This window comes from Varroa destructor, unplaced genomic scaffold (genome assembly GCF_002443255.2).
Source record: "Varroa destructor unplaced genomic scaffold, Vdes_3.0 BEIS01000002.1, whole genome shotgun sequence".
Taxonomy (NCBI): Eukaryota; Metazoa; Arthropoda; class Arachnida; order Mesostigmata; family Varroidae; genus Varroa; species Varroa destructor.
In genome coordinates, this window is record NW_019211455.1 from 17,714,485 (window position 1) to 17,740,122 (window position 25,638).

Sequence of the window (25,638 nt, forward strand, 5' to 3'; positions counted from 1 at the left end):
CATGTTAGAGTCTCCTTGAATCTCGAAAGAAGACTTTTATGTCTTCTTTCGAGTCTTAAGTGTTCCACCCATTCATTATTTCCGACACCGCTATGAAAAGGAGTAAAAGTCTTCCTTCCCTACTTATTCAAGTTAACCTTACTGCTACAGGTACTGTTAATCGTTAGCGGCTGCTGGAATATCTCCAAAACCAGCGCCGCGATTTCTACGTTCTCAAAAGCCTTTTTCTTCCTACTACGTTCATTAGCACATTGACAGTTGTATATATATATATATATATATATATATATATATATATAATAACTGTACAAATGACATTTCATAACATTTTTTCACGCTTTTTGTCATAATGGCGGCGCCAATGTGCATAGCCGCAGAAACGGGCTATCAGACGTTCACCGACAGACCCACGTAAACACATGCACATGTAGCTGCTAAGACAAACAGAAAAAAAAACGCAAATTAATGTTCGTCCATATACCAGCCATTTGCTAGTTACTTGTTATCAGCACATTATGGGTAAGGTGGCGCAAAAACCCAAACGGGTCTTTCTATCGCTGGAGAGGTAACGACCGTCGCTACCTTCTACAGAAAATGCGGCTCGCCGCCGCTGCTACTGCTATGCAATAGTTTGCACTCTGCCGCAAAACATTTGCGAAACTGATCATTATAACTGAATCGATGCTACGGTCAAGATGGGAAAAAAGTGTAGGATATCCAATGCGCACACCCTTTTTGTAAGAAGAAGACGTCCGTGAGTGGACGGGTAAGAATCCACGATCATTCATTTCTGCTTTAAAGGAAACACGCTAATCGAATTTCAACATTCGGTTAAACTAAATAGTTGGACGTTTTCCGTAGAAACACTGTTATAGTAGGCCCAGACTGTTATAGTGGATCAGGAAGACGCCGGCAGAAGTAAGAAATTCTTCTTACTTCTGCCGGCGTCTTCCTGACATTGTGACGTGTATCATAATAATTATATCAAGAATTTATTATATAGTGAATATTCGGATCGTTGCTCCAGGACTTAGCTTTGATGGTTCTCGTTTCAACAGCACGTCCGGCAGATTCGGATACGACCGGATGGATGAGCTCCGATCATACGATTTGCTGAGCACGTGATAAGTTGGCAAAGTGAGCGTCCGTCAGCTTTTGCTTCCAGAAATATCTTTGACGAGGCACGTTTAAAAATTGACGAACGTATGCATTCGATAATAATCGTCTTCCGTTGCAACCACTGTAAGATTCGGGTGCTTTTTCGTACTTCTGTAAACATTTATATGTGTATTGCGTGCTTTTCTGTTGTTTTGCTGGTCAGCCAACCCGAGCATTTGTGCCTCGTCATTTCCAAAGACAATTGCACAAGAAATAGTAATAGTTACATTAGAGGCAGATAAAGCTGCATAGTTGTAGTAGCGAAAAAAAAAAAAAACATTAACAATGAACAAGTCGCCACGCACATATGTGCGTGTGTGTGCATACGAGGGGCTAAATCGTGAATGCCGTGACGGGGCTTCCGTTCTGTTTTGACAAGTCAAAGCAGACAATGGCCAACTTCTGTTTAGGCTTGCCCCCCATCATTCGACCGTTGTTAATCATTGCGACCGGCTTCGCCAGCGTATCGTATCACAGCTCAGTATAATTCATATCTGTGTTTGTACCCCCAAGGATGCCACCAAATTTTCAGACTGAATGTATATATAAACATACATATTTCTGTATGTGCATGCTGACAAGCGCCTGCCGTTGGTGTCGTTAATGATGTTGTTCATGATGATGGTGGGATAGGCGAGATAGTAACTAAGGTCCTTCGGCTCGATCATTGTTATTGTGCTGTTCGTAGTACCACTCCAGCACGGGTATACTGTGGTCGTTCGCGGTCCGTCGCTCTCACGCTTGGCCGATTTGATCGGGGGGTTCGCTACAACATCTGCTTACTACCCGTCTCGGCAAGGCTGTGGCTTCTGCAGCGTCACGGGCCCAGTCAATGCTGTTCTGTGGCAGATCAAAACCCGACCTATGGAAAAGAATGTTAAGCTACCTAGAGAACGAGCACGTTATTTAGTTGCCTGTATCTACAAATGAACTTCAGTTCTTCTATTTTAGTTCCTTTCTGGAAGAGAACCTTGTCTGCCTGCGTGCCTGCCTGTGTAGTAGATAAGCCCACTCGTTTGCTAGAGAATGTTAGAAGCGGTGGCGCAACGCACACAATACATGGGCGATTTTGGCTGACATATTGATAATCTCGTATTGTCAGCCGATAACAGGGCATAATCGGGTTAGGTATAATGGGTAATATAACTTTGCCCTGCCAGTGTATATGAACAATAGTGACTATTCAACGTAGAAACGCGTTACTGATAACTGATGATCAAAAATCATCTAAAGCGCGCTGGTGTGCTTGGCTTCTTTCTCATATAGTCTTACATGTGAGCGACAGTTGAGCTTTCTAAGAGATTCTTGTTGCGTAGTGACGGCCGCATATTAAATTGTGTTATGCTGCCGCATGATGTCGTCCAGTCAACCCTTAGGTTTTTTTTTGTTACCGAAACAATGGCTGTTTCATATACAAGCGCCATTTGAAGGACTAATGAAGTGTGTCTCACTTGTAGCGAGTCCCTCAACATAAAACGCATTTTTGCCAGGAAATCACTGTTTGACACTGGTAAGGCTGGCTTGACGTATCGTTACCATTTATACCATTATTTAGTAGGAACATCGTTGCAGATTAAACTTCATAGGAATCACTGTACCTGATGTGTGTGCAATCGTATTATTTTGATTACTTTCGAAATTACACAGTTCACTGTTGGCTGGTGTGAATTAGGTTATCGGCCACCTCATGCGTATTCAACAAAACTTGTTATCTTGAATACGCATTTCTAGCAGACCTAGAACTGACTTGGTCGCTTCAAGAGCCCAAGGGTTGTCTAGAGCCCAAGGCATACACACGTTAAGTTTGTGTCTCTCAACACAGTGTCATATAGGAAGCGTTTGGCACTAATTTGTCATAGAAGGTTCGCAGTTAAGATCTGCCATCCATGAATGACACGCGGCGTATTTGTGCCAATTTTTATCAATAGCTACGCGTACTTCTGTGCAGGCCCAGATCTCCGCAGTATTTAGCAATCCTTATAAGTTGTCCCTGAGATTACTTTAGCGACTAGAATATTCAGAAACGTCAGTCGCGCGGAGGGAATCAGAGAAGACTTAGGAACCTGGCCAATCATAACCTACCTATACAAGTCTTTTTTTCTGAATGAATGATTCTTTAGTAGTTTTTGTTCTTCCGTCGATTTCTGTCAGTATACCTCCTCCCCGTTACCAGTAGCTAAAACGGAAACGATGCGACAAGTCTGTGCTGAGATAAAGTGAGGGGACTAAAGTTCCTGGTTAGCTCCGAAGTCAAACAACCGGTGACAAAATTCGAGTAGACAGACGCGTAGGGAGGCACTGAGACTTTTAGTGCTATGTCCTTCTGACGACTGGCACTTTTCTGGGTGAGTTTATCTCGCTTATAGACCTGGCCGTCTTCGGCGCCGTCGTTGCTCCTAACTTGATCCCCATCACCAAATGAAAGAACTTTGGCCACCAATATCACGACACCAATAACTGTAGGACAAGCGGTGCGCTGTCTCTCCCTGAATCGGGTCATTCGATTGGCAGCCTGGCTACGTAGAAACGCCGGCAGCTGCAGCGGTACCGGCATCAGAATCATCACCACCAGCAATGGCAATAGTTACAAGTGTAATGGTGTTCGTAGATGTCGCTATTGGCGACGGGAATGACGGTGATCGCGGACGGGCGATTCCGTACTTGGGACGACCGCGAAGACCTCTGGTGGAACCGTTCGATCGACTCAGCCCTTCTAGTGACTCGGTTCTTCTTTTTGGGCAGGCCTGTTCTCCGTAAGCTCGTCTATCAACATCAGTTGTCCTGAGTATTGCTGCCATAAGCAACTCATTCCGCGACTGACGATCGGAGGGGCAGCAACGATGGCGGCGCCAGCGGCCACTGTGATCCCAAAACTCTGGCGAACCCGCCACAGATCACGCATCCTACGTACCTGATACCGGCGACGCTGCCGTTCTACAGATGATGCAGCCGCGGCGACGATTCGGGATCCGTGTTGTTCCATGGCGCTCCGAACGGCTTGGCGACTCTCGAAAATGAAGAAGCGATTAAATATGGCAGGATAGAACGGGTCGACGAAGAAGCACTCGAGCACTCCAGCACGGTAACTCGAACAGCTCGGCCACGACTGCGGTTATGGCACAGACGAACAACGAAAGGTCTCCAGAAACCAGCTGAAAGCTGAGGATCAGCAGCTGAATTAAGGCCGATGCGTCAGCGATATCCCAGCGTGAGGAATCCACATACATTGGCCAATAACGCACATTACACAGCACTTCAACACAGGACACTACTTCCGAGTGTGTGAGGTACGCAGGCGATAATAGGTCGAACTTTAAACTGCCGCTAATTATTGTTGTTTACCACTACCAGCGCGTTAGACACGCGAAAATATTATCTCTTGCCGCTGCGGTCACTGAACCAGGCACAGTGAAAATTGAAAATAAGCAGGAAGCACCACATCAACAGAGTTGTACATAACCTAAACGATCCTTTTTGCTTTTTATTTCGGAGACTATCGTATAAAGATCACAAGAACTTTTCTTCTTTGCTTTCTTATTTTACAATATTGCATCGCGAGTAGCTACCACGTTGGAACGCTTTCTTCAACTGAAATTAAAAAGCGCTGTCTTTCCACCGGTTTCACGTGGACTAGGCGCCCGTTCTTAACCCGTTCTAATTGATTCGTATCCTGCCCAACGCACTTGGTATCTTCGTGTCCGTAAGTAAGACGGCAAGTAGGAAAATTGATTTAAAAGCAACCGGCTAAGCGACAAACACATTGGAATACGCAGAGACACGCAAGGAACACAAACACAGCTAACATCTCATACACAACAGAAACGGTATTCTGTTTGTCGTCAAGCGTCGTCACAGCATCAGAACGTTGTTGCTATTGTTGTTGTCCTGACCACCAGAAGTGTTTAGGACTGTCTGAGGCCTTTCATGTCTCTCATCCGCTTGGCATTTCCATGACAACTTCTTTTTTTGGGCAACCTTGGCGCATTGTCCGTTTTCAACTGCTTGTTGAAGGTCGAAGGTGGAGGCATCGTTTAGGTGACTAAATAGACGGATGCCTTTATAAGTATATGGATGTTTACGGTGGTCGAAACCCGTTAGCAAAACCTTACGTTCTCGAGCTTCTAGCTCTTTCCGAAGGCCTCGGTCGTCGATGAACCGGTGGAGTCGTACCTGGATAAATTGGCTGCCGCCCCGGCCACTGTTGTTCTCTGTTCGTCCTATGGCGGTAATGCTAACTCATGCTCGTAGTGAAGCAGACCTACGGCGAGTCTTATTGCTGCTGACTTATCTGCCAGCTAGTTGAAGCGCTGGGAAGTTAGTGAAATTACCCCACAAAGAAGCGACGTGGTAGGGGCGACCAACGGCCTACTAAAGGCTCCGGCTGTCCGTGCAGAAGGACCGCAAGGCCATTACGATAGATTAGGCGGGACGAACTGTTGCAACGAAATCAAGACACTGTTCAGTTAGGCATAACTAATTATGCGCGTGCTTTCATCATCACGGTACGTTGTTGAATAAAACAAAGCGGGCATTAGGCCACATCGGTCCGTCAGTCAATGCAAAGCCCTCTCTTCAAGTCAGATCTATAGTAGAACAACTATAGCGAAGGCAAACAATTTGACAGAACTCCGGCTACCAGCAAACGCCACCGTGCGGCAGAGCCACGAATGAGCGGCGCGCTGAGCCACCACGCTCTGCACGACTGGCAGCTTTAACCGGCAGCAGCGCTACGGCTCACACCGTCGACTGTGGTTGGATACAGCAATAACCTATTTGGCCGCTCGTTGGTTGTTTCTTGCTCATGCCAGCTTTTCGCGACGACCCTCGCCACTCTAAGCGGGAGCACCAGCAGCAGCTGCTACGGCGGAGGCGGCGGCAGTCCACTCACTCGACGGTCGGCATCAGCATCGCCGCGGCTGGCACCACGACACAGCAAGCAAGTGGTGCCGCCGTGGCTGAGCCCGCTTCTGGGCGTTACGCCGCCGCGGCGGCGGCGACCAAACTCAAACATCGAGCGGCATCAACTGCCGAACCGATGCCACTAAGGGTGATACAGAAGTAGCCACAGCTCAAAGGAAAGGACAGAGAGGGAACTCAGATCGTCAGATAGAGACGCGCACAGCCAGGCAGTGCTGGCTGTCTGGCTGGCAGTCAGTCAGTCAGTCAGTGAACAACGTCCGGAGAGGCGAACGACGAACAATTGTTGGTCGCTCAATGGGGGCTCCAAAGACGACGACGACGACGACGAGACTTCGGTAGCGGCATTCGCAGGACTCCGGTGCCGGCCCGCTTCGGGCTCGTAGTGGCTCTACCCATCGTGAAGCAGGGTAATCCAACGAGGATCAACTATCCTAACAGCCGAGCCGCGTTATTCTTTCATAGAGAAAACTAGCTGCTGGTGATGACGCTTCTGCTTGCAGGTTCAGTTGTACAACGAAGCGCTAGCGTCGTTTGCTCAAACTGCGACGCTAGTTGGTGTCGGTACCGAACTGCGATGGCTACACGACCCGTACCCAGTCGGAGTTAGTTGAGTAGGGTCATTGGAAGGTGCCATAGTATAGCGATCAGCAGCGACCCAGCCTACCGGTCCGCTATCAGACCCCAGCCACCAGTCAACACTGCAGCTCTCGTTTCTTCTATCCTCTACTGATGGCCGTTGCGCTGCCTGGTAGTCAATTGAAAGCAAACGAACCACGTTCGGATTTGAACCAGTAGTACGACGATGCTGTTGTCTGCGACGAAGGCACCGCACTAGGCACAGGTTATATAATGCTATGAATGTATGATATATTTGCCGCTATGGCGTAGCCGTGTCAAATAGCGAAAAATAGTTGAATTAGTTTTGCATGTGGAACGGCTACGGGTTACTTCTCTACCGCTGCATAAATGACAACCCTACGCTAATGCAAATCAGATTTCTGAGATGCCCCAACGGAGGAAAAAACGGTATAGAGCCGTAGGCAAGGATTGTCGAGGCTGAGAGTACACGATTATGATCGACATTCTGAAACATGTTAGAACATACTCGAACGTCCTACGTCAGTTCAGGACATCAGTTTTAAAATCATCACTGAGGTATCATTCGCATCTTGACAGGAACGTAAATATTGCATTGATCAAAGGTTATAATTATATTATGAAAAAACTATAGGCACGAAAATTAGCCGCTTATCCATGATGAGCATCACGACACGAAAGCTTGATTGAATAGCAGGAGCACCATCGTAAATCAAAACGAGTACCATCAGCGTCCATGTACGGCAAGCTATCCGGATGAGACGTATCAGACGATGGGAAGTGCTGCCAGTACATAGCCGCTCCACCTTTGCCGACCTAGACTAGATAGACCCACTAAGACTGGGACGAGTTGGTTGGGCGTGGGTCGACTGCAGCAGACTCGAGATAGAAAGCACCTATGGCAGTATATTCTTTTCATATATGAAGCTGGTTTGTACGAAATGTGCAGGTAAAGCATATATATATATATATATATATATATATGCGTCGATGCAGGACGAACGTCATACGCAGGATGAGGTCTTATAGTGCATTGTATCGTAGGCTATCCCACTTAATATCGAAAGTACACCAGGTCAAAGGAAGGTCACATCAGACTGCCGGATAGCTCGTGACCACAGCTGACCGGATCACGGTCCTATGGAGCGGTAGTGCCCTTGTGTTGGCTGCTCCTGCTACCGGTAATTCGTTTCATCCAAATGTCAGAAGACGCCGATAGGCTAAAGCCGCCTGTGTGTGGGTGCACGATTTAATTCAGTCGATAAGGACATGTGCCACAGCGATGTAAATCCTAGGAGAGATAGTCAGAGCAATACATTCTCGACAAGCCCCGCAAATCATGGTCGGGAGCGGGTACCGAGAGGAGTTCTACAAGATCAAATAGCAATAAGTAGATGAGTACGAAATATTATGAGCCTAAAACTAGACTGCGCAGTCGGTCAGTCGTTTTTATTGCGTAGCAGGTGGCATTAGCTAAAAACAACAAAGCCATCACGAACGTGGGGTGGTGCTCGCGACCATGAACGGGCATTAAAGATACGCTTGCTGTCTTTGTGCGATTATCACTAGGCGAACTGGAATCCATTACTTAGGTCATAGCTTGTACATTACTAGGGGTGCAGCCAGCTATTTTCTGCTTAAAAATCTGTTTGAAGTTCAACAACAGCCAAGTACTTGGCTTAGGTTGCACGAGGGAGGTAGCCTCCTAAAGAGACATGCTGGTAATCATTGGCCAACATAGGTGATCGTCATGACCAAAGCCAAGGAAAATGAATTAGATCGACAGCTAGTGTTTGTTCTGTCCTAAAAAGAATGCCATAGACGGGGTCCTCTCTTATATTTGAGCTTTGTCTTTGCTTTTTAGTTAGCTCAAGAGATAGTAATAATTTGAAATGAACATTACAATATGAAGTAAGGCATAAGTTACAACTTTATGTAGATAATAGGTTACGCCGAAAGTAGCAGGCTGGATAGACCTTGCGACAAGTTCCGTTTTGTTGTTCATACTGATTTGAGTGAACATGGGCGGAATATGGATGTATGAACCAGCTTTAGGGTGCAATTAGCTTGAAACAAAAGTGCAGATTAAAGCTAACAAAATCAAAGCTTGTTTTGGTGTTACCCTCTCGACTTTTAGATGGATTGTAATAAAATAAATGTTTTACGTCTTCTACTTAACTGTTAGACATTTTTTTAAACGACTGAATCGAACCATTACAAACATAAAGTGTTTCCATGCCCGCACCCGAACTCTCGCCTCCACTTACAGCGCTGGTATCAGCTTATACGGCCGCTGTTTATCGCTCTGATCTTGATATATCTTGTTCAACTGTAGATAATTAACTTATCTATTGTGGGTTGTGTAGGAGCACTTATCGGTGCTTTAAATTATAGCTTTGTTTCCGTTTCCTTGGAAATATACGCTCTGATTGGTAAATATATCGATGATTCTACCGCTGCGTTTTTCCACATAGATCTCATGTACAATATGTACTTCCAATGAGCGTTTTTTACTTTACGAGTATTGTCGAAGGCCATCAAAGAATGTCGTTCCTCAGGGAAACAACGACACAAAGCTGCCGCCTGCATAAAGATTAAAAATTTACGTTTGTACCGTTATGTACGACATAGTCCGTCTGATTAACGCTAATACGGATCTAACTCGGCAACGTATTTGTCGTAGAGACATTTCTAGCTACATGTGCTTCATCTCTTTGTTCAGCCATGCTTAAGTTGACGCTGGGTCTACGTTCAGTGGTGCGTTTGACGCTGCTATTAATACCAGAAACACGACTGATTTCTCATCAAGATTTTCCCATAGTCGGCATTTTTGTCTCTCGTTAGTTTGGATGCGGTGGTGGATGTGTGTCTGTGCACGTATGTCTATGTTCGATTGCTCTTTTGAAAAAACCCTATTGGTAAACAGCGTGAATAAACAGTGCTTGGTCGTGCTGTTGTCGTCCACGTAAGCGTAACACAGGATGAGAAAGCAGGATACTAGATATCCACAAGCTTACGACGATCATCCATGTCATTACACAATAGCGACGAGCGTCGACCAGTAAAATAAACGTGACAAGCAACAACAACAGCAAAATGGCGGCGGCCGCTGTTGTCAAACGAAGCAAAAGTGCTGAGCTGGTAAAGAGGGGTCGAACAAAGTCGATAACAACAAAAAATATCGCGCAAATCTTTTCAACGAGCGGCAACGTCTGGTATCTATTGCTGCGAATTTCTTTTTGCTCGACCTTTGTCCTAGCACAGGTCACGGCGACTGTACAAATAGGCATTTGTATTACAAACGCCGACAACAATTAATAGAAACGTGTACGTGGATCATTCGATTTAGACCTGTTGAACAGCGAAGCGTATCTGTCATCGTTTGCATTGCGACATCTTTGCTAATTAAGAACATATCCGAGACTCGTACTCATTAACAGTTTAATAACAGCGTCAGTGTTAAATAGAGGTGTGGGCATGGTTTGCGTTTAAAGGGAGAACGAGAAAATGATTGAATCATCTTATCTCCAACCTACTTACATTGCATATGTATATTTCGTCAGGACTAAACCTGGTTCGCCCTGAGGAAAACATCGAAAATCACAAAAATCTTACCTATCCTGCGAATCCATCTAAATTCTCAAGAATACAAACGCAACTAACACTTAAGTCCATCAAGTCATAAAAAAAATGATATCTGTGCTTACAATTCCCTATTCACTTAATGTATAAAAATAAATATCTAAATAATAACGTACAAGGTGTCCATATTGGCCTGTCCAGCAGTTTCAACACGTTTAGGATGGGTTTTTACGATACATTTTTTTATTGTTTATGGCTACCTGATAACCATTTACTTATTATATTTAGTTGGTTTGGAAGAAGATTCCTTTACGTTGCTTGAATATTAACTTATGCGTTACATACATATATATATAAATAAATTCTTAAATACATATATATATATATATATATATATATATATATATATATATGTATTTAAGAATTTATTTAGATTTATCAGCATTTTAGGATACATTTAAGACCAAATGCATCAAACACAACATATTCCCTAAGAAGGAAAAACAAAACCTAATATTACCTCTTTCAATATGATACAATAAACTATATCACCATATACCCTGATGGGTCAGATAGCCCGACGGCTCATAGCACTTGATATGGTTCCTGCAAGCAGCCTTCTTAGAAGTGTCGTTATGTTGTTTCGCGGTGAGATTGTCACAACAACGAGCTTTTCCCCTGACCTCCGCGTCGCTTTCACGCGAGTGCCTTCGATCACCAGGTGTCGTTCAGTCCGTTGGAGAACTTAATAACCCCACAAAGTCTATTCGTTCACCCGGCTGGGGCAAGCGTTGCATCTTGCAGCCTCCACAGCTAGTAGTTATCTTGCGCCTTCTCAACTTCGTTCGCGTGGGAACGAATATATTAGATCGTCACCCGAGACATCTTGTTGTAAAAAGCCTGCGAACGGTGAAAAGCTCATTAGCAGTGTGTCAATCAGCGCCCGTCAGTGGGAGCGATTTGGCAGTCAAGTCAGCCTGACGGGACGCTCCGCAACGCGAGGCCAGCGACGTCCTGCCGCTACATAAGTGGTTACCGATCATTGTCACATGCTGTCGACTTTTCACGCCATGGAAAAGTTGGTGGTAGGCCGAAATTTACAGTTACAGACGAGATTCGGGAGTATACAACGCCATTTTTATCCAACACGTTATGTTCACGCTCGCATTCATTTTCAACGTCTCTCAACTGGCCGTTTGTTTTGTTGTTGCGCATACTGAATAGTGGATATATATATATATATATATATATATAGCCATTTTTGGCACTTGGGTTTGTCAGTCGCTCGCTTTGGATATGAATAGCGCTGCGTTAAATAACTAGCAACCTACTTAATGCTAACAAACCGACGGCGTAACAAACGGAACGCTAAAAAAATCAACAGAGATACACATAACAGATAGATGTGAGAATCTATTTTAGATAGAGGCAGCTTGGCAGATTCTTGGCTAGATTCATTGCTTCGGGCATGATGGTTGGGTAGAATGAGGGGTCTGTAGAAGCAGGTTACCCTGATCCTGTGTCAAATGTAACCTATTCATTATGGTTATACCAGCAACTTGGTATCGTTAGTTTCAAGTGGTTGTTAGATGTTGCCGTAACTGCAGTAGCATTGGGGTGCCATGACACCGTGTCGTGCACATAAACTAATCGGCACAATCGTCGTCATTACAACGGCATTTATGCCCACGGGAAAACATTGACGAAACGCTAGTTCGTTGTTCTTCATTCGTTGCATTTCTCAACTGGCAGTAATAGATATTTTCGTAATGTACTATACAGACGTAATCATTGGTAATTTTTAGATGTGAGTAACTTACCACTAATTGCTACCTGGTGCCCAACGTAAGCTTGTACGACACAGACGTATCGTAGACATCTATAGAGCAGGCATTGACGGGACACTGCGCCAAGCGGTCCAAGTAAACCCTTGAAGATTTCACACGACGGCCAGAAAATTCGCCTAGAGTTTTCCTAGATTTTCCGTTTTTGTCGTGGTCAATTTGCATTGATTTATTGCAAAAGCTGTTTACGTCACAACCTAAAGCTTAACTCAGATGTGAATCGTGTTCCTCTTAGAGTAAAGCGTGCAACATTGTACCCTACATATATCTTTATGTACCTCGAAATAAAATACGAACTTGAGTAAACCATTAACTATCAATACGCTTTATGTCGACAAGTGTTCGCCATTGCCTCGTCAGTGCCCTTCAGTCTGCTGGGAGGAGTCTTGCTGGACTTATCTGAGGTGACCCACGCGTAGCAATCAGATCAAACAGCTCCTGAAACTATTAATTTTTTTCACCGTTGTTTTCTTTTCACAAATACTCTGTCATCATCTGCCAACGCTTTCAAGATCCGAGCCAGCGATAGCCAGCGTAGTTGATGTTGCTATCGTAACGCTCTTAGAAATACGCATTACCTCCTCGGACAACGTCATTCTCCAAAGGCGTCGGATGCGGTAGACTAAGATTAGTTTCCCTATGATACCCAGTTGGCACTAGCGATACATTACGATATTAATGCGCTATCGATCTTCTGATTTTCTAATGAAAACAAGCTTCGTTATTCAATACATACACGTATGTAAATGATGATGATGCAAAAGAGGCTCACAACGAGTGTGGGCCATATTGAAGAATAATTTACTTTTTAACTAAATTTCGAGTCTTTGCTTAGTTCTGCCGTCAAGCATTGTTTTCGATAGTCGCTTTATCCCCGTATAAAACAAACAGTGTGTTTACGACCGGATTCGAACTCGGACTACAATGTGTCCCCGAACTCAATTGAAGCTAAAAAAACCTCCACGCAGATTCTACTAGCACAGATAGTACTGACCACACCGTATACAAACAGCATAATTTAATTATTGTGACGTTAGAGCGGAATAAATTGCCAAAATGAACTAAGAATCTGCCAATTTCTTTCAATATTTTTTTAGCGGAAAGCTTTTCCATTCATTTTCATCGACCATTCTCACCATGGTCACTAGATCTTATTTCAATAAACGTTTGATCATTTAAATAGACGCCTTTGGCCCTATTTGCGCAGTAGCGCACCAAACGGTTGGAAATTTCTCAGCCGGCTCTCTTCTGAACTGGGCATGCACGGTCCTCTGGGCAGCTGGAACAGGCGGATGCAGACTCATCTACGGAACCTCAAGTCGAATCAGATCTGTGTCCATATGTGTGTGAATGTACACTTTGACAAGTGGAACATACCCGTTAGGCTTGACTGTAAAAAAGCCACCCTAAAAAATATGAGATATCCAACTTTGGGGCAGAAAGAGCCAGGGAAAGAAGCGGGAAACTACAAAATCAGGGTAAGTGTGGCTGTTTACCTGAGAGTTGCTACGACTAACGGGGAAAGACGACTCGCCCAAGAAAGCCAATCTTAACGCTTTTATTCAGGCGGTTTATAGGCGAGTTTTGCGTGAGAAGAAAGCATACACTATACAAGCATGACCCTGGTGGCATGATATCCTCTATATAGTGATGTCAGACAAAAATAGCAGGATCTCGTTTCGTTAAAATGCTAATACTCGCGTACATCCATGTTCATCCAGGTGTTACCACTTAGGCGCACATAAAAGGCATTGGCGTGAAGGAAATTGAAGGATGTTTAAGGCTGCCATCCAGTGCACAAATTACCCGTGTGCTTATGACTAGTTGATTCTCTCCGTAAACCTGTAATGTGGTGGCTTGACACCGCTAGAATGGCAAGCAAGGACCGCTAAACGGGATTTTACAATGTTGCGGAGAATTGGTTATCACCTCACTTGAAGCATTCGACAGAGAATATTTGTAGCAAAACGTACGGTCGCGTACTAAACGGGGAAGTTTAAAAGGCAACAACAAAACAACAGCAGCGGCTATAAAAACCATAATAACAACAAACAGAATCGTAATGGTACCTGGATAAAGCAAGTTTCCGGCATGATCCTGCCATTGGTGAGTGGGCCTATTGACCCTCCTTTCCTGACCCTCTGCTTTCTCTCACTCCGTCTAAATCATTCGGGTCGCGCGTATCGACATTTTAATTGTTTCAACGCGCATCGGAGCATCCAAAACGTCACAACAGCGACATCGCGGCCAGCGATCTGCTTGTGATTCTATTATACAATGATATAGATAGAGAAATAACAGCGGATGAGTAGAATAGTGCCTGTAGCAGTCGAAAAGACAACACTATCTACCAGAACGACAGTCAGTTGGAGGGTGTTAGAACCCTTCCTTCGAATTGTCTTTACTGGGGGGTCTTTTTGCTTGTTTGGAGAAAAAGCCGGCGGAAGAAGCATTAGAAGCAGCTAACAAGTATATTAGCCACATGGAACGCTTGACACCGTGTCTGTACAATACAGGCTTTTCCCGCATATGTGCAAGTACGCTAGCTTAGAGCCTGAACCATGAAAGTGACGTAAGCCTGAGCTGAATGACATTAGCGTAACCATAAACTCGCCCGTTATCGATGGCTGGTCCTTATCTCGTAGAGAAATGAAAACAGTACTCGGACTTGACCCCATTTGCCTTTTTTTTTGGCCGTGCCTTTATTGCTATTGTTCTCAATTCATGCGTGGGTTTAGCACGGTGACTGGTCACAGAGATAAGCGTTGAAGAGAACATAGCGTATGTATATCTCATACGACAATAAAAGTACTATGAGCGTGTGATAATTTTGCTGCCTCGTTCTAATCACCGCAGTTGATTGGCGGTAAGTGTCGTGAAAGCCATATAAAATAATGTAAGAGGGATTGTAACCCGTAAAAACGTACGCCATGCGATTCAATATCGCATTATTACGGTCGCCATAGAGGTAATATGAGTTATGTAAATTTCTTCGGAAAAAAAGCAAAACGGTGCCTGGACATTAACCTAGCAACTGATCACATTTAATGTAAACGTTATTGTACGTGTTTTTTTCACTGTCGGGGTGCCAATGAGAAGAGGGGCACTTGCTTCAATCGTTCGCGTTAGTTACGTCTACTGCGACACATTGCGTCAATAAATCATAAAATCAAATTCTGCATTTTTGTTCCTGTTGGGCTAGCAACCCCCAACCCGAGCAACACATTTAGATTATGGCTGCGAATTTATGACCAATATTTTAAAGTTGAGCCAAAGGAAAAGAAAGTAAAAGTCTATTGGTTCCTGTCGTATTATTACTTAGTATACTAAAAGCACTAAGATGCACACATCACGATGTAGTTGTGAGAAAGACTAAAAATGATCTTGGCTTACTGTCTGCTTGGCATCCTCTAATATTCTGAGATTGCGCAGACGATCTAAAGGTCTGAATAGTAAATAGAGCAGGTAACTCGTTCGAATAACTTGCTTACCTGCGTTCTACGCAGAAATAAGGATTCCTCCACAAATCATTACAAAATTAAGCTTCATATCTCTTATAAGAGATTTTTCTGGCTAGAATTTTAACACAGCCCACATATACATTTCAAGTGTGTAAAGATCATAGCACAACAGGAAATTCAAAGTACATTTAAATGCAAGTTTTCGTATTGTCGTCTTTTGATATGGCGTTAAGGTTCAAGAATAAATAACGCTCAGGCACTCATCACAGCCTGAAAACTTACTATTGTGAGCTTTTAAGTAAATTATCAATATAGAATTTAGGGGGCCTGCAATAGAGGGCCTGAGGCATCGAAATCAAAAGGGGTCCGTATTTCTCTCTGGCCCAGTAGCCCAGGGGGCAGGATCGATAGTTCAGCTCTTAGCAAATAATTTGCACAATACAGTTCGTATTATAAAAATGTAAAGAAAAAAATTTATTGAAATAACGTTAGTTTGTAGCTTTAATTTAAATAGACTAAATTCTGTATTAATCACTGTTATTCATCCGATAGGTTTGTCTCTATGATAGTTTAGTAGGTAACTCCAGGGACACATTATCGTTTTGGTTCGAGCTAGGGCACACGGTTCGTCTCGTTAATGCAATGCCTGCCTAACAACGATACCGAACGCAAAATGCAAAATATAGAGGTACACTAGGTCTTAGAGATTTAACAACGTACAAAATCCACAGATGACAACAGCAGACTATGCTAAAAAAGGTTACCACTGCTTCCAATAAGTGCGTTAAGGCGTTCCTTATTGGCATTAATGTCTAGCTTAACGGGGAGAAGGGATCGACCTACGGAAAAAAGCGACGTCCCGTCAAGGTTCTGAAAAGCTCAGTTGATGAGCGAATCAGCGACTTCTCTGAGGCAGGTTCAGGCTATCAGCAACGAACCTACGTTTCTAAATAGGCGCCAGTAGAAGAACGCACACCCTGCACCGTGACAGGACAAACTTTGCACGGAAAACTTCCACGTCCTAAACAGTGTTCTTAACATGTTTCTTTTTTCTCTGTTCCAACTCCAATTCTGCGTTATTAGAGATTTCTGAGAAATAATGAATGATGTTGTTCCCGGGTTGAACGAAACTACTAGCGATCCTTGTCTAACATTGTTTGAGAGAGTGAACTGGGTGAATACGTTCTGGCGATTCCCGGCAAACTCAAAAATGAAGTGCTGTCGATAGAAAAAATCAATACGTGACGGTTTGCGTTGCTGGTCGTTAATGCCGACGGTGTTGTCTGAATCCTGATCAGTTTGTTCTGATAAATAACACATTTATGTTGTTACAACAACGTTATTCCATGCCTACTGGGAAGAGGATTAGGAGAAGCAGCTTTTGGTATTCAGAGTCGAGGAATGGCAAAGCTTCACGGCAGTAGCGGACTTAAAACTCGAAGTATCCAGTGCGCCGAATGGCTTTCAGTATCTATACAAATTTGGTATCTTTGTTAGCTATGTAGTAAGATTCAAGTTAAGCCTAACCTTGAAATACCTAACCTCTTGAAATGAAATTTATGAACTTGTACCTAACTATCAGATGTTATAATTGAATATCAAACGTAATGAGGAGGCACCTTCATGATGATTCAACAAAAAAGCAGCGCGATACTTCCTCTTTTTTAGCTGAATAAAAACTCATAAAGGAATTCGTTTCGCACCTGGTATGTTCGTTATCAGGGCAAGCTCTTGAAGTATCGCAATATTCTTTCCTAAGTTATTTAATGGTAAGCATTATTAGTAGAGTCTATGGCTATAATAATGAATCCATTTAACTGTCTATCAAAATTGTACTTTTTGCAATTTTCATTTTTATACATTTACACGGAAAAATAAATAAAATTCGCACATATTAAGGATACACATTAACTAAGTTCACTTCGACACCGAAACGTTTCAACCGGGAGCTGTTGATCGTTCGTATAAAATGTTTTATAAGTTTCCATGAAGTTCTAAAGATGCAACTGTGCCCTAGGTAAAAATCTTATAATTAGACATCTTATTTTCTCAAAAAGTTTTACACGCACCAGTGGGCCTGGTGTATTTAGTGTGTAGACTGAATTGCAGTTACGCCATAAAACTCCAGATCTACCTGGAGAAAGTAATACGAGTTCTACTGCGTGTATAAACCATTCGTGGCAGACGTCTAATTAGGCGTGACGGTAAGGCCCTGCCTTACTGCCTTACCACTGCCGTCTCACAGGGTGATTAAGGTGCGAAAGCGTGAGCTATTGATATTTAAACTGCGTGAACAAAGTAGCTGAACATGCTTTCGAAGAGCCTTTTTTCAAGAATATCATATGGAGTATATAGCAATCGTTCCTGTAAATGTGTCCTGTAAAGGCAGACAATGAGAATCCTGTGCAGTCGAATTCATGGCACGATTCTCGAGACTGTTAGCTATAAGACCACTCACCTAACGCTGCCACCTTTTTACCGATTAGAGTGATCGCAATAGTCATAGTAACAATAACTATAATTATCGCTGCGATAGCATAGTTAGAACAATCGCCCGAGATGAAGCCGCGTCGACCTATCCGTGTCCGGACTATCGGAATTGGCACACGCCAACGTCACGGTGGAGCGCATGACGGTATGTTGAATGCATGAACAACAATTTCAATTCCAGGTTGATCCGTCACCTGAGGCTTCACACATAGACAGTCCGCTGATTGACCAGTCGTTGACAGTTTGCCTACCAGGTGCTCTTCACCTATCGAGCAAGAAACCTTGGATATACGCGTGGACGCGCGGCCGGCCTGGAGAACGATTCTACAGCCATCAACGATGAATTCTATTGCATCAAATTATGTTCTAATACACATATCGTATGTAACTATGACAGATACGTATGGTGTAATTACGACTCTAAGGGATTGGATGGGCTTGAGATTGGAGCACGGGTGCCGTTATGCGGAGTATGAATTAAAGGCCTCGGTGACTACTAGTTAATGATTACAGTTATAACGATAAGTCACGCGGGTGATGAAAAAATGATTTCCTCTAAAACTTACCTGAACCAGTATTAATTTTTCGAACCAGCTAATCTTGGCTGCTGAGGTATTTATTTAGGTGTTTGGACAACAGACGTATCCCGACCTTGTTTCAGGTCGTGCTGCCAAAATCCGTATAGTCGTAAATGTAATGTCTGAGCTGTGAACTACAAACAACCGGTTAAAGTTGTTTCCGGCTTGGCAAAGCTTCATGAAGTCAAATGCTGTCATATAATGAAATCGCATTGTTCTTTGCAAGAGGCCTTCTACTGCCGGCAACGATTTTGTGCAAATTTTGTTGGCTTCTTCTTTATCGCGCAAGCCATGATGCTCGTATGGTCATCCGGTCGGTCACTGAATCACCAAGTTTATATGAAGCCTTTGATATGTTCGCTAGTGCACGCAGGCAATAGGTGGTAGCAGTGACGCCGACTGGGATCCCTAATACAAATAGCTCATGGCGACTTGTCGGAATTTTTACCAAAGTTTGTAGTTCAGTGTAATTTGTTCCTCGAGGCCGTGTGGAGCGTGACTTCTGTCGAGATCCTCGGCTCTAAAATGTTGAAACTAGTTCTAACAAACTCTGTCAGATACTGCACTTTAGACTTTGGTCTCTTTCACAATTCTCATTGTCTCACCTACATATTTCCCACCAGTGAGGAAGCAGCCTAGGAAGCAGTGATGCAAAAGCAGTTTTTTGAGTAACACATTTTTTGTACACGAAACTACTATAAATACATTTAGGCGAAATATGAAATATACCAAAGAAAAAGCACGGCAAATTTCAGGCTGACCGGATTAAAAAATGTTTAACAAAGAGATGCCGAGAATTAGCGGGATCATTTTTTGACCAACTTTATGGCACACGCCGACAGGTCGCACCGTATGCATGTTGGCCTTTACTATTCTCAAAAGAACAATGAAATATCTATACGAAAGGTAGTTCTAGTCGACAGGTTGAAATAGGCAGTCCCCATTGGCAAGACATCCGCCAATGGGCTAAGCGTGATCTCACGATTGGACGCGATCGCAGTTTAACTTCACCAAGTTCACTGGGGAGTAGATTATCTCGTTAATCAACTGTAGTGGCAAACGAGTGTACAGTTAAACTATATGGCTTCCAACGAGGATGCCTTCCGCATAGCTCACGCTGTTTGATGCGTTTGCTTAGAAAGTAGCGTAACACTGTTAGACAGTCTCTTGTTCCGTTGTCGATTCACACGTCTTTGAGTACAACGTTGACTTTCACACTCTGCTAGCCAGCTTCAAAAAGAGAAATAGTAGTCGACAATAGCTTACCGACCCAATCTATATAATTGAATCTAAACGATATATATGTATGTAGTATAGGGGGCTAGTAGGTCTCCGAACGAGAGGGAAGTTGAGTCCAGTTAGACTGCTCGATTGCTTTTACTTTTAGAACATTCGACTGTGCATGTGTCGACAATAGCCCCTTTGTAGCCTGCTGATACGATATGACCCCCTAGTTTAGAATGAAGTTATGGCAACCTTTCTTGGAACATTTGATTTTGCGGTGCTCAGGTTTGTGGGACGTAATCTCTTGGTGGAATATAGCAGCTAGTCGGTAGGAGCTAGAGTAGGGGACGTTGTCGCCAGATACGGCATATTTTTTGAACTGTTGTTACAGTTAAGTAGTTTTTAAATCGTAAATAACGAATAACCTGATATATATACACTTTGCTTATAGGGACGCTGAAAGTAAATAAGGTTGTACGTTCTCAGCGGCTGCTCAATATTAGGTAAAGTGCTAGATAAATATTTGTAAAAAGAATATACCTAGTTAAAAACATGGCCTAACTAGTGTTGAACTAGTCATTAAGATGAGTTGGTTTAGGCAGAAAAACGTAACATTCAGATCTATATTCAGTTGTATTCCCAATCTCAATTCAGCCATTTTGTGTTTGTCTCTTGATGTAGGTGGCGTTCAGGTCGCGGTTTTAAGCAGAAGTAACTTGTTTTCGGCGGGCTAATGAAGCGAAGTCACAGGGAATAGCTATAATCTGCATATAATGCGTATGCAGACGATACGGGTCAATTAGCATACGTTTTCCTCCCGATGCGAATCAATGCTTATTGATGGCTGAAAAGACACGATTCCAACGGCGCTATCTCAGATATCCATTAGTGAGAACTTGGCACTTCAGGTGGTGCGTTACGTCAAATTTAGTTAGCAACTTTAGTTATGTGCAATGTTTAACCACAACGGTTAGTTTGATAAGTTCATTGCCATCTTCTTGGACGTACCTTGTTACTAGCAGAGAGACAAAATTCACAAGGTACGCAACACAAGAACAAACTGAAACGACATGTTATAAATATGCACAGGCTACGTGCACCTGGCCCCACAGGACCAGTTGCGCCGGATCAAGGCCGACCTGATACAGCCGTTATGGCTTAAACTGCCCTTGGATGAATCTCATTGACGCTGATGTGTATTACATTCAACTAGGATATTTGTGTTCTAAATGTAGATTTTTCTTTTGTTTTTTGCTCGTTGCATTTTTCATCTCTGAAATTTAAAGGGATGCGCCTTCTCTAGCGTATAATAGACGAGCTCATTTTCGAGCCGTTATTCTTAGGGCTACGGTGCGTATATAGACTATAGATTAAGGAACTACGGCTTATCAGCGACAGCCTTAAGGCTATTACTTTCATTTATTGCATCGCATAATTATGAAGCAAGTTAGCTTTAGACATCATAAGGATGACCTGCTCCTTCTGATTATAATACGCAGTTAGTATTACGCGAACACCCGTTGACGCGAACATACTTTTTTTACCCATTGCAAAATCTCACTGTAAAACAAACAAAAGAGATATATATATAACATATATATATATATATATTTCAGGTCCTAGTTATGTGAATGCTTGTCATTAACTATATCGTGAAGCTTATACAGTGAAATTTCAAAACAACCCACACAGATCGTTCTTGTCTTCTTATTTTAATCCCAAACGGTTTTCCCAAAACTTTTCCAGTATCATCAAGGAAGTGTACGTATGTTAAGCGTTATGTAACATATACAAGTTCTATAATGCTTTAAAAAAAAGCTATTGTGTTGTTGCCCAGTATGTTTCATTAGGTCGTTACGACAAGGTCTTGTCGGCAGGATCGAATACTTCTACAAATCTGCATATCTTTACGTCTTGCAATCCATCCTCAAAGGCAACCGTTCACGCATATCAGAGACAGCGGATTTTTATGGGAACGCTGAAGTCGTCTACGATGATGGTGTGAACTGGCAGAAGGAGCGACTGAATCTTTTTTCAATTGGACTTTTTCTTTGCTCTTCAATAAGACGACAATTGAATCACTATCGGTTATGGAAGATCTGCCAAGGTAGCAGTGGGTCAGCATTTCTAACGGACATTGAACCGACACAGAGAAGGTTTCTGTGGTTGGGTCATTTGTGTGCCATGTCCTCGCATTACGGCGAAATCGAATCATGGCGACCTCTAGACAAATTTCTTTTTGTCAAACTCGCGGAGCTGCATGCACACTTTGCGAGCACAGGCCCGTCACAACAAGATAGCCATATAGATCGAAAATCAAGTCTATAGGCACGCTACAGCTGCTGATAGATTTAGTCCGCAATCACCAGTACAGAACTTACAATTCAATCAACGACCTGGATTTTTAACTAAACACGGTTCTATACGATTTCATTACTGAGAAATTGATTCGTTTTATATTACGAACAACGCACTGACGATGGCACACTACCTATCGCACCGAACACTTGGTCTCTCTGTTAAAAAAGAGTTAATTGTAGAGTGTTATAATAGTCACAGATGGCTCGTCATTTCGTGCCGGTGGTCTCTTCAGGCGTGATCAACGTTTCTGCAGCCGGTAGGACGTTACCAGTTATATATTGTAAATTTGTGCACAAGGCTGCCAGTTCTTTTAAAGATGTTTTTTTAACTAAGCTAGCGATAACAGAAAAAAATGAATAAAAAGCACGCGATTGATAGCTTCATTTATGGTGCGTGTATTAGGCGTACGACAGAATCCTAGAATGCTACAATCAGAGCTTTAGGATGCCAACTGAGCTCAGGACAAGTTCGAGCGGATATGACTATGAGCTAACCTCTCCATAACAACGTAGTTCATTCAGGCGGTCTTCTAAGGAGTCGACACGCTATCCTTGCTTATAGGCGGCGAACTAAAGCTCTCTAAATAACCTATAACTCTTTACCTCCATTCATCCATGAAAGCCCCTTCCAAACAAACTTTCGCACCGATATCTACATTTGAATCATTGACTTATGTCAAAGTAGTTTATGATACCAGTCTTGCTAGCCCCTTTGCTATCGCCAAAACAAACGCTAACAACCCCTGAGGTAGTAGAACAAGCCGTAGTAACAAAGTCCAAAGGACTCCAAAACCAGAAAACCGTGAAGCATCCCATGCCTAGAGTAAGCCAGATAAACAATATTCACGTTACCATCCTATAACTAAAATTTATTTAACAAATGAGCTAGCTTATTTCTACCCACTATTCATAATATGGTAAGATTGATTTATTTTCGAGTAACTTATTTAGTCTCCGTTTATTATTTTTGATAATTGTACCATCACCTTCAATGTCAACAACCGAGAAGATATGTAATGACAGATATACAAAATCACCGAGTTTGGGGCACTCGTGTGGTTTCGAGGTGATTGTATAGTAAGACCCTTATTCTATTAGGGTCTGAAAATAGTTAGAAAGTATTTGCTACAACGCTTCTACTAACCCCCTGAATATTTCAACATTAAAGCAGTCTGCTAATGTCTATCGTTTTACAGAGTTTCGACCTGCATATGGCACCTCTCGTAGGCAGTTAAACTGCTTGCTCATTTGAAGAAGCTGTAGAGGCCAATACGTTTCACATTTTGCCGGGAATTGTCGCTTAGGAAATATGTTTGTATATCTATATATTGATTTTCCGGAAAATGAAGAAACGCTAGAAAAAAATGTTTCGTTTTCGGTAACACTAAGACATTGTTTATCAATCTTAACTTAATAGAGAAAAAAAAAATATCCAGGCGTGAAGTGGATTCAATTATAATACCCTTCTTTCTAATGATATAATTGCGTCGCGACTTGTTCAACACAGAAGTTCTGTTTTGCAAAAAATGACTCGGATCTAAAATAGAACTACAAAGGAAACAGTCGTAATATACTTAGGCCTCTAAAATCTGCTTAAACATTTGTAGAAGTCAAAGCGGTTATTATTTATCTAGTATAGGCATATCGAAAGTAGTTAGGGGCCAACGAAATCACTGGCCAAGCTAATCTTTCCTTAAATAGGCTAGATTAAAATTATCTTAATTATCTATTATCCGGCCATTTTTTGTGCGTCTACGTGTGACTAATTCTCTTATTATCCACACTGGGAGAGTTTGTCTAATAAGCACTGAAACACCTTTCAGTACCATCTTCAACATAAATAACGCTATCAGAATAACCCATCTTCATCCACTTTTACGCTATATATATGGACTTGACCGTATAACTAACACTCGTTAGTTATTCAAAATCTATTTTTGCTCATTATACCGCTATATTTTAGTTTAAATATAATAGTTTTTTTTTCAAGTAGAGTCTTATTCGTGTTGACTTCCTTGACGAGCGCTTCCAGCAGCGCTGGGATACGTGAAAACAGATAGATTAACTGGCGAAAGCTTCGGCCCGTATACAGAGAAAGCCACAGATTTGGTGTCGCTTGAATGGCAGCAAAAAAAAAAGAGGAATATAGCAAATAATTGGAACGAAGCTATCTATAGAATAACAGCCCGAAAAAGTGCACCCGTGATGCTGCGGCGATTTCAACATTTCCATCAGTTATTGTTTTTACGGGACTAAATCAGAAGAACAGTGGAATTCATAGGAAATAGGTGACTTCATTACACCATGATGAGATGTTAGCGGCCGCACGTTACGGTTCTTCATTCTGTTAAGGTCTAACGCCGATGCTATGGTCAGATGAACAGACAAACCTTTTTCAGCTGAGAGCTTGTTCTCAAATTTTACGAGTCAATCTCAGATATTTGCTTCTGTCCAGTCGAACACTTGGGCTGCCACTACTGCATGCAATGATTCCTTAACAATATTCATGAGGGGATTGAAATGTCAAAATAATCGTGATGGTATGTTTCTATCTTTTAAGTTGTTTTTGCATTTGTTACAAAGCCTCGTAGAGCGTACAAAGCAGGACAAGCCAAAGTAACTGTGTCCTTGAGACGTCGTTAGGTGAGACGCCGAGGGTCGTCAGATATCGGTGCTGATTTTTCTATTTTGCCGCCCCATCGGTTGAAGTCGTCATTATCGTTCGAATTAGTTCACTCACTCGATTTCGATCGTAAATGATGCGGCACTTCGCTGAATCAAGCTGCTTGTGTCAGCCATTATCAGACGAAGCACCCGGCGCATAAAGGTAAGCCGGTGAACAGCCGAGGCCTTAGCAGAAGTATGCCTAGTTTAATTAAGTAGGTTCTACAACTAGGCAAGAAGTTCTATCGTGTTCAATAATACAGTATTACAGCTGGTTAACGTGAGAAAGATAAAAGCAATACAAAATTGTAGAATAACTAAACTAATTAGTTCTATCAAAACAAGGCATTGTTGTCACTTCGACAAATCGCAACTTGCGCCATGTCGAACGGTTGTGGAGCACCATTTCTGTCGGTGCTTACGGTGTCCGCACCATACGACAACTAGACCTAATTTGCATATCTCTATCATAGAATGCCCTTATTAAGCATGTAGGTTTACAACACGGATCATCAAGAATGGTCTTTCAATTCGGTACCGGCCCCTTTTAGATTGTCTCATATCTAGTGCTTTTTCGTATGGACTGCACGCCTTTTAAAGGATTAAATTTTCACACGTTGAAAAAAATGTTTACACTTTTAACGGCCGTAAACGCAATCTCAGATATTAATTCACAGTTGTCACTGTACATTATAAGAATGTCAAAGTATGCCAAAAGTCATAATGTTAATTAAAGGTGGCGACTCGATTTCACACTGTC

The 25,638-nt window shown here is 42.7% G+C and overlaps 1 protein-coding gene across 5 annotated transcripts in view; it reads right to left on the bottom strand.

The window, feature by feature from the left end:
* The window catches only part of LOC111245797 (uncharacterized), a 67,332-nt gene that overhangs the window by 23,574 nt on the left and 18,120 nt on the right, over positions 1 to 25,638 (bottom strand). The window contains exon 1 of one of the 5 annotated variants that reach the window (XM_022794595.2): positions 3,241 to 5,935. The exons of 1 other annotated variant lie outside the window; for it this stretch is intronic. The gene's annotated coding sequence lies outside the window, so the exon portion shown is untranslated. Of the gene's footprint in view, positions 1 to 3,240; positions 5,936 to 10,774; positions 11,158 to 21,259; positions 21,415 to 25,638 lie in introns of those variants that run through there. 3 more of the 5 variants (XM_086980458.1, XR_015321428.1, XR_015321427.1) reach the window with 3 other exon arrangements.